The following is a 9,497-nucleotide window of genomic DNA, read 5'->3' as shown; positions in this document are numbered from 1 at the left end:
TTATAATTATATAAATATGATATATATAAATTTTAATTTGTTTATTCTAATGTCATGTATTATATTTAATTTTTATACCAATAAACAATTGGTACGGTGGGATAAGACAATAAATTCGTTAAATAATATCAGGAATTCGAATCATGATATTTGCGAATAAAGTAAACTGGATTTAGAGGGTCATAATTGTCTCTGTAGTACCCAATCCGGATTAATCTAAAAAACATAATAAGAACATTTTTCTACAATCATTAGTACAAGAAACTAGCCACTTAAGAATGACTGTAAACATACTATAAAAGCAAATGTAAACATATCATAAATACAGAGTTATTAAAATTTAAAAAATAAAACAGTCAACCGTCAACATTAAAACTGATACTGTCTCCAATCACGAAAATAAAGAAAACAAAAAACTAACTACGACACAATAATTTCCTCCTTACTCAAGTCTCCAACCTTACAACATAATATAAGATTGGTTTTTATGTTATATTTATCTTATACATAGTCTTTTGCATATAACTATATTTTAAGACAAATATTATTAAACTTTATATTTTTACAATAATGATAATAATAATAATAATAATGTTTTTTGTCTTAGTAAAATTGTTATGATTGACACTTTATAGTCAAGATTTTTGAATTTTGACCTTTAATTAATTAAACTTTATAATTAATACGTTTTAAAAATATTTTATTCATACATTTTAAAACATATTTTTAAATTTTTTAATTAATAATATGTTTAACATAATTAAAATTTTTCTTTAAAAGATAAAATGTAATAATTCAACACCAGTTAGTAGTTTTAAGCAAATTGACCTCAATTATTAAACCACATTTTCTGACAAAACAAAGGTACGTATCTTTTTTATATGGGCCTGCAGTCCACTAAGACTTTCTTCACGTAAACCCACCCAACTCGAGATCTGCTCATTTTGTTTGCGGGATACGAATAAGACGTAAGATTAATTTAAAAGGAAAAAAAAACAAGGATCAGTAGGTGGGATGGAGGGTTTTGCTTTTTAAAATCACAAGTGGAATTATTATTTTTAAATAATTCTTGGAATATTTTAGAAAATGAAAATTGACGGAGTGTTCCATGTTCAAGAAAAAGTCTCAATAATTTAACAACAAAAATTAAGATTTAAGATGTCATAACAACTCAGCCAAACGTTAGCATAAATCGTTCTGAACTTTTTTCTAAAATTAAGCGTGTCTGAGTGTGGTTTGAGGAGAAAAATTGAATTCCTTTATTGATTAGACAAAATGTAATGACGCGGCTTAGTTTTCAGACACAGATACTGATGGAATGTCTTGAATTGGGTCCCGTTTGCTTGGGTTGATTTAGAGGCAAACATATTATCTAGTACTTTATATTAATGAATCATTTACTGCAGCATCTCTATAGATCATGTGGCCGAGTACAAGTCACACACCGATCAATCTCTGTTCCCTCCAGCCTTTATCTATATTAATTTTAATTAATTAGTTAATTAAAATTTAAAAGGCGCTTATACATAGCTCATTATCTCTGGTGCTGAAAATTAGGCACAAGATTTAGGTTCTCTTTAATGTATCAAGCTTAAAATATTTTCTAGGGTTTATTACACGTTGACAGCATTTTAATGGAGAGAATGTGCCTAACGTGACGTTTTCTAACAATTTCTGTAGAGACAAAACGACATCGTTTACTTATATAATGCACTCAAGTAAGATAAAAAAAAATAGAGACAACTGTCATAATTTTTTTTACAAAAATAAAAATATTAAACCCAAAGATATAAAAAAAATAAAACATTACCTAGAGAATGACGACAAATATAAAAAGAATCCAATAACATTCATAAACTCTTTTTATATGTCGAACGAGACGTTTTACAAAGTGATAAAGGAGTAGTGAGCGAACCAAGTTATCTGACAGATTGTTTCGCTACACAATTTTGATTATATCGGCAAATAACCTCTTACCAAAGAGTGGAACTAACTATAAGTGACTACCGACAAACCAATAAAAAAATAAATATTGTGAGAGCCTTTGTGAGAGCACCAAAACGATTGCAAAGGTATACGAAAAACGTACCAAAATACATAAGGATTGTGCCAAAGAACATATAAAACGCGTATCATAAGAGCAGACAAAACGGGTCATAAGGACAAATATTTTTATTCAAAATTAAAAAAAAAAACTCAAGAAAAAAAGGAAAACAAAGGACGCAATATAAAAAATAAGATAACTAATAATTATTGATAGTCGACAACTAGCATTAAGATTAGGGATGACAAAAAAAATCGAATCCGTCGGGAAAAACCGAAAACCGAATTAAACAAATCGGGTTCGGGATGATAAACGGGGACGGGGATGGGGGAAAATCGAATGTTTTAAATGGGGACAGGGACGGGTTTGGTAATCCCCGCCCCGATTACCTGAATACCCCCTGATACCGGTCCGATAAATATTAAAAATAATTATTATTATATATATATAATATTAATAAATTTAATTTAAATTATATATATATATAATATTTATATATTTAATTTAAATGTATATACCCGGCCCGATACCCGTTTAAATAATTGTTTATGCTAAACGGATACTGTTTCCCCGTGGTTTTTCCTGATTACCCGATGGGGATTATCGTTTAAATCCCCGCGGTTTTTAAGCGGGGATATGTACGAGTTTTTTAAACGGGGATGGGATGGGAAACCAATCCCCGGCCCGAAACCGCCCTGTTACCATCCCTAATTAAGATTGATGTGACTGACAAAACAAAATTCAAAGAAAAAGAGTAATACACCTCAAAGAAAATGTTGTAATAATTTTAGCATTATAACTACTTTTCAAATTACTTGCTAAAATATACATTTTTTTAGGTGAATTTGATATGTAAAATTCTATTTAAATTAATCGTATGTAAATTTAAAAAAAGGTTTAAAATTATAAAATAAAAAAAATCATAGAATGTATTTAAAATTTTGATATTTGAATTTTAAAGATAAAAAATGATGCCTATATAGGCCACTAAGTTTCCTACAAGGTTTTCTATTACTTTAAACTTGGTTAATATTAACAACATTAAAAATGTGAATTTTTTATAATGATTTTATCTTGAATAGTGATCTCTGACGAGTAATGATCGAACAATAATGACAATTGAAGAAATTGTTGATATTTTTATATAAAAAAGCGATCACATTATCATAATGTTAACAATTTAATTGTCCAATAATAAAATGTTCAACATCGAAAGTTTAATGTCAAAATTAAAATATTTTAAAGTTTTATAACCAAATAAATACACAAACTAAGTTTAGCAAATAATGAAATAGTTTACCCATAAAAGATGTTAATGTTTACGGTTAAATAAAACGCTAATATTTTTCTTTCGTATTTTTTACAAGAACGTGGAATGTCAACATTTTGCTCGACATTATTTGAGATTTTCTGGACCGACTGATGATCAAAGGGATGACAGTCTCATACAGGACATACGCAAAAAAAAAAAATCTGGAGGTGAATTTTTAAAATTTTAAGAGGGAATAATTGTCTCCATCCCTCGTGGATCCCTGGTCTCATACAATAACTAGACATTGTTGGACTTTTGGAGGCTTTGATGTCAAATGTGGTTGACCTTCGCATGGTGAGTTTTAAGAGGGTAAAACTGTAACTATATTTAATGTTATATGACATGGGAATTAGGGGTGTGTAAAATTACCCGATCCGGTTGACCCGACCCGTCGATCCGCCGACCCGGATCTAAAAAAACCGGATAATTCTCTAAAAAATTAATCGGCCGGGTCGGGTACCCGGCCCGACATTTTCGGGTCGGGCCCGGGTCACAAAATCTAGTTTTTCCGGGTACTCAGTTACCCGAGTACCGGGTTAGTTTTTATTATTTTTTATATATAATTATATAAAATATAATGAGTTATTTATATTATAGATTATTATATTTTGTATTTCGAACTTTTAAATTTTATGTTCGATATTAGAGTATGTAATTCGAAGTTTCAAACATTTAAATTTGTGTATATATTTTTTTAAATTAATAATTTAAAAATTAAAAATTAAAAACCGGGTATCGGGTATCCGCAAAATCTGGGTACCCGATTACCGGGTACCCGTAACATCCGGATCAGAACACGGACCGAGAAATCGTTGACCCGAAAGTTCCGGGTACCGAAAATCGGGTACCTGAAAATCCGGATACCCGGATTTGTACACCCTAATGGGAATATATATTGGGTTTGAGTTGAATTTAAATACCAAAAAGTATTTTCTCATTTAAACCACGGATTTGCAATGCCACAGATAATTCCCTGATATATTCAAGTAATTTAATTAATGTATGGGTTAGTTTGAAGTTAAAAATATATTTATAATTTAGGCCATAGGGATAATATGTTGGTTTGTTTATCAAAAAAGAAAATTTTAAAAGGAAGAAAACTCGACTACGTTTCTTTGTTTTGCAACACTTACAATTTAAACCAATCAAAAAATGATAGCCCATTAGCATAAGAGTCTAAGCTCGAGCCATAAGTATAAACTTGAATAACAAAATGTCTAAAGAAAAGCAACTACTTACAATATAACTAAACACAATTCGCAGTACTAAACACGTCATCCAACACAATATTATTTGCATGATTATTTGGATTTGATAATAGTTTTTATATTTTTAGTCGAGGTTTATAATTTAAGTGATTGGGTTTAGTTTTAGGGGACGTACATGTTTAAAGGATTGCTATAATTTTTCATTTTTCAGTAGTTGTCTCTCTCAGACCCTACGTTTCTATTTTTCAACCACACATTATTATAAAATCCATCGTCAGCTAACTGACTCTATTATGTATGTCACTTTTACAAAACACGCAGAGTCAAAGCAACTGCCAATGTCAAAAATCAAAATGAAAAGCCTCCTATGAAATCAGTCCCACTTTATTTGAGGTCAGGTTCCTTTTTTATCTTGGTTTGTGGTCATAGTTAATTGTTTTATACATACACAAATTTCTCTGTCTTTATCAAATTTATTTTCATCCCTCGAATTACTTCTCACATGTCGTATATCGTTACGTACGTTTTCGCATTATATATATTCTTCTTAGACAACCCAAATGTATGATCATAGCTTTAGTGTTGAATTTGTAGCTGTTCTTTCTTAGTGGTTATTTTTTTGTTGATATATTTATATTCAAAATTTTAAATTATTTTTTATTTTAATAAGTATTTGTTATCATTCATATACTTATGATAGAATTAGTTTTCAACATATTTTCATATTCTATTATTGTCAGTTTTGAAACTTTTATCAATGTAGAATGTACTTATCTTTCATATATGATGATAATATTTATTTATATCTTTATATTTTTAAATTGTTTGATTGAATATTTTAAAGTATATCCTTTTATTGTGAAAGTAAAATTTTATATTAAATTTCAGTGGTGAGAGAAAAATACAAATATGACGCCCTTGAAATTAATTTGAATCAGGTGAAGGAGTCAGTAGTTACCATTCAATGGTAATTTTATAGATAAGACGGGGTAAGAGATCAGATTTATGTATGATAAAATACTAAACACGATCTAATATTCTCAAAAAATTTCAGGTTAGGTCATTACTTGTAAGGGAATAAACCATTTTTTATTCGCTTATACTATTTTTGTAAATATTTATTAATAGTTTTCTATTTTATAAAATTCTTTTTTAGGGTTTTATTAAATTCTAAAATAAAAACAAATTCTTTTCTTTTGCGTCTCTACAACATAAAATTATAAATTACATATAAAAGAATATATTATATAACTGAAAACATAAAGCGATGAGATCATTATATTTTAAACTCTTTTATTTTCTCTTGTTGATGACGGGACTGCTTTTCTTTTTGTATCGGCTGGCGGCTGCCGTGGCCAACGGCATCCTACTAAATGAGGAGCGGGCTGAAGACAAATTAGCAAACGGCCCAGCCTGCTTTTTTCCAATCATAGCCAATAGGCACCGGACAAAACTTAAAAGACATCTTACGTGTCCAACGCAACCATTACCATTTCCAAAAGGATTATAGATAGGAGCATTAAATATCACAAGTAAACATCATTTCCATGTACATTTTATGTCAAACATCATCAAATACGTTAAAGAACATTTGGCGTGCAAAACTCTTATTAATCAAAGTAATCAACTCAATCGATATAAGCACTGAGAAAATTTACAAAGCTTGCTAGCTTTTCATGTATGTGTATATATTAATTTATGAAATATAATTAGCTTCTTTTCCCCCCCCCCTATGATCTGAGTGAGTTGTAAAACTTTCGGGTACGAGCATAAAGGATTAAGGCGAGGAAGGTCCCTATAAAACAAAGTGTACCCCATAAAACGAAGGTCCTCCTATAGCATTCCATGCCAAAGCATTTTCCATCTGCATTTCCTTCCCTGCGATAAACAATGGCTGCTAGGTAACCGAAGAGGAATGATCCAATTGGGATGTTGGTCACCACAACGTTATGGTTGACGCCGAAATTTTTTGTCCCGAATAGCTCGGTCGTTAAAGATACGGATATGGAAGTAATTGCGTTGGTGCAAACTCCTACGATGGCGGTGCTGATGTACAGCCATAGCTCGCTCCGTCGTTGACAAGTAGTAAGAAAAAAGCTCCTCCTGTTGGTGCCATTAATGCCACCACAAATGCAGTTCTTGATATCATGTATTTGCTCCTGAAATATCAAATTTTAATTAATATGAATACTTCAATGCATGATCATCAACCTTCAACTGCTTTTCATCTGTTTGCTTTTAAAACATATTAAAAGGACCCCATATTGCCTTAAATGTAATGTGATCATAAACTGTGCGATGTTAGACTGTACCGAAGATGAAAGGAAGTTATTAATTGCCGTTACCTTGAGAAAAAGTAATCGACGATAGATGGTACAAGACGGCCAAAGAAACCGAAGGAAGAAGATAATGAAACAAGAGCAGAAGCCGAACATCCGCGAGATTCGGCTATTTGTCCCAAGTTGTTGAAGAACACCAAGCCAAGTGTAACGCCGAAAAGATATACAAAGAAATACAACCAAAAGCTCAATCTCCTTAACATCACCTTCACACCGATCTCCTCCATCACACTGATTATCTCATTTGTTTCACGTATGTTATCATCTCCAATACTACTTTCGGTTAGCCCTCCACTAATATCTTCGCTAATAGAACTGATGCTCATGCTTTCTCTAATCTCTTTCACCCCACTCTCCATATTGTCCATGGAAGCATCATTAATCTCCTCTACGTAAACTTTTTCCTCTCGTTTTAATCTGTTCAATATTCTGGCTGGTACACTTTGTCTTAGTACTAGACCTAGGGGAAGTAGAAGTGGGGCTAATAGCAACGCTGCCATGCCAACTGCACTAGTTAAAGGTGATAACCTGGTTGATGCTGATCCCAAACTGCCCACGACAGCAAATGCTCCTGTGGCTGTTGTTATGATTAGAATCAATATGAATGCAGCCTTGGTCCTCTTTGTTTTAACAACATTAATAACTCTAACTACTGGTGCAGATATGACACTAATGGTGAAAGGTAAGACAGAGCTAAGAATAAGATAGGCTCTGGCTCTCTCCATGGCTGATGAAGGGAAGACAACTTCCACAATATCTGTGTAGATTTTTGCACTCAATCCCTGGTAGCTACCGGTTAATCCTATGGCGAGTTGACGGTCGAGGGGAAAGTTTCCGATAGTAACGATGTAGCAAACAGTGTTGATCCAGCAAATGCTATTTCCAGCCAGAACAGTGAGGAAGAAAATGGCAGCGTATGACAAGTTGGAGACATGGCCTATGAGGAAGAGATATTGCACCCCGTAACCGATCAACCCGAGAGCGGAACCAATGATGAGGACGAGCCACATGGGCAAGTAGTTGGCCGCTATACCTGATAGCCATCCGAACAGCTTACCGGCATCAGAGGCAAAGGCAAGGTTATTGAGCTGGATTTGTGAGATAGAGAGGAGATGCTTGAGTTGGGATGAGTAAGCTGGGAAATTGGAGTTGGTTCCATTAATGGATTGAAGCCAAATAATAGCAACTAGGCTAAGCATTTGAAGAAAAGTTCTCGCCATGGCCAAATCCAAAGGCGAAGTGAGATTTAGAAATGAACAAAATGAGTGACTTGGGTTTGTCTGTGTTGCAGTACTAATGGCGATTTTAAAGGGGGAGATGGAATCAGTGTGTTGGCAGTGGAGAAGGACACAAGACGTGGCTTTTTCGACAAGAATTAATTAATGAACTCCGATATTATTTTTCTCACCTAATTTTATATAAATTAAGGATGGATGAAATGAAAGGCAGTAAAAGTTACAGGTGAGGTAAAATTGTATATTTCAATATAAGAATGTAAATAAGATGAGATAAATTGTGGGTTATTTGTGTTTGATTTGATTAAAGTTCAAATTAATATTTGAATTGAGTGGATCTGATTCAAGCTCGAATTCGACTCGAATTTTTAATAAGTCAAAACGAGCTATTTGATAGGTAACTCGAAAAATTAAAAAGATAATATATTATTATTTTTAAATTAAATTATTAATAATATCAACATATATATATATATTAAAATAATATAATATCATGTACTTAAGGTTCGAGTTTGAGCTTAAACAGAGCTTGAGTTTGAGCTTCAATCGAGTTAAGTCTGAGAATATTTTGAGTTCAAGTTTTGTTGAGTTCAAGCCGAATTTCAATTTTTATTTCGAATTTAAGTCGAGCTTCATAATTTTAAGTTTGTGAGCTTTCGAGTTGAATTGAATATTAATTTTTAATTTAAAGTTCAAATCGAATTTAACAATTTTAAATTAACAAACTTTCAAATTAAGTCGAATTCTATAATAATCGAGTTCGTCTCAATTCATTTACAATCTTAATTATATCTACTAGTTTCAATGGTGACATCATTCATGCATGATGGATGAGATGTGCGGACCAAAAATTAATGTGCAAAGGCCACATGGTTAATTTGAAACCATCAAAAAACCACATACTGGTTTCGTTGGGCCCAGTTTTTGAGCAGATCTTTCAAGATAACCTCGAGTAATTAAACAATTAATGAGAAGTTTGAACTTGTCGTTAAACAAACGGCAGAGCAGAGGCTTAGCGGCCATTGATACCAGCAAACATAGCAGGTGGTGATGGATTATTTCATTACCAGCTTTAGCTTCAGCTTCAGCTACATGTTTTATTGGAAGAGTATCATTTACATAACAATGAGGCCCTCAAAGATGCGACTTGAGACAGAAACGGTGCTCTGTTCAAACCTCAGCCTCAGCTCGGTCCGTCGGCCTCAAGGGATGAAATCACCTCCTAAATCATGCTTGCGCCCACTTAGTTGGAGCCTTTAATTTCGGTTGGCAAATATAAGGGAAACCTCAACCTTGTAATCTGCCCTGTATACTTACTCAAGTGGGAATGCACACTCCCAATCCTCGACAAGGGCAGGG

At 32.6% G+C, this 9,497-nt stretch overlaps 1 pseudogene; it reads right to left on the bottom strand.

Moving 5' to 3' along the window:
- Nucleotides 1–6,292: 6,292 nt before the first annotated feature.
- On the bottom strand, nt 6,293–8,165 carry LOC120196250 (annotated as a pseudogene).
- Between the last annotated feature and the right edge of the window lie 1,332 nt (nt 8,166–9,497).

The sequence above is a fragment of the Hibiscus syriacus genome, unplaced genomic scaffold (assembly GCF_006381635.1).
Source record: "Hibiscus syriacus cultivar Baekdansim isolate YM2019G1 unplaced genomic scaffold, ASM638163v2 tig00117032_pilon, whole genome shotgun sequence".
Classification (NCBI taxonomy): Eukaryota; Viridiplantae; Streptophyta; class Magnoliopsida; order Malvales; family Malvaceae; genus Hibiscus; species Hibiscus syriacus.
Note: the sequence above shows the minus strand (reverse complement) of the source record. Positions and strands in the feature narration are given on the sequence as shown.